Raw genomic sequence first — 1,500 nt, 5'->3', positions numbered from 1 at the left:
AAAGCTGTCCTAGGGTGTTGAAATCTCTGTTAAACAGTTATTGGTGCGATAAGACGGATGTGTCCTGATTTCTGTAAACTCTAGTGTCCAATAAAGAGGAACAGCGTGTTCATGTCCGCACAGAATCAGTCTGATAAGAGCTGCAAAACATGTTGTTCCTGAAGGGCCCCGTCACAGAGACTCGACTGAACCTGCTCTTTTTTTAATGTGTTATACATTTGCAAGCACAATTATACTTAGAAATTCTTGTTGATCAACATGAAGCTATTTTATGATTAAAAGAAGAAGTCTGCCAAAGGTAAAACATTTGATCTCGGTTATATGAATATTCAGGGAATGTTACATTGTATCATTTTGCAAACATAAGAAAGAATGTTACTTTTGAATGTTCTGTGAACGCTCTGAGACGAGAGGTAACACTTAAAAACCTTTAGATGAGAATCCAACTCAAATGTTTTTAGTCATATTACAGAAATCTGAGTGGTTTCATTCATGCGTTTGATCTCATGAAGTTTATTACTTTGTTCATGTTCAAACGATGTAATCCAAATGTATGGAAATTTTATATGCAATTGAAGCTGTAAATCTCCTACCGTAAATATATCAAAACTTAATGTTTGATTAGTAATATGCATTGCTAAGAACTTCATTTGAACAACTTTAAAGATGATTTTCTCAATATTTAGATTTTTTTGCACCCTCAGATTCCAGATTTTCAAATAGTTGTATCTCAGCCAAATATTGTGCTATCCTAACAAACCATACATCAATGGAAAGATTATTTATTCAGCTTTCAGATGATGCATACATCTCAATTTCATAAAATTGACCCTTATGACTGGTTTTGTGCTCCAGGGTCACGTATCTTTTATTTGAAAGCAGTGCAGAACAGAGTTGCATCAGCTGTTATGTAATGCATGAATGAATCCTGACTCTGATCTTTGCTCTGGTTTCTCCATCATCATAGACGTCATCAGCATATTTCTGCTTGACTAGAAAGTCTGGTATCTGGCAGCAGCACAAGTGCAGCGTCAGCGGCTCGTACTGACGTCATGTGAGGCTCAGGCCTGAGCACGTGCCCCAGTTACCCAGCATGCTCTGCTGCGGACCGATAACACTCAGCTTTGAACTAAACACGTGAGCAGCTCGTCACGTCCGGCTCTATCACTCACATGAGCAAATACTGACCGACTGACCGTTACGCAAACGTGTGACCAGCATCAGCGGGAATGAACTTCAACCGAGTGGAAACATCTATTCAAATCAATTACAATAAAGTGCAGGACCTTATATTTAAACATTCAAATGAAAAAATATTTGTGCAACAAAACATGCATCATATTTCTTTACTCTTCTTTCACTGCAGCAATAACTGTAATAAACAAAAAATATTTTTAATTAGCGCCATCACTAAACAACTGAGTAAATAATATATTGTGTTGTTTCCATTAAAATATTCTCTTGAATAAGTTTAAAGGGGTCATATGATGTTGCTAAAAA

This window comes from Sinocyclocheilus grahami, unplaced genomic scaffold (genome assembly GCF_001515645.1).
Source record: "Sinocyclocheilus grahami isolate Dianchi unplaced genomic scaffold, SAMN03320097.WGS_v1.1 scaffold965.1, whole genome shotgun sequence".
Classification (NCBI taxonomy): Eukaryota; Metazoa; Chordata; class Actinopteri; order Cypriniformes; family Cyprinidae; genus Sinocyclocheilus; species Sinocyclocheilus grahami.
Note: the sequence above shows the minus strand (reverse complement) of the source record.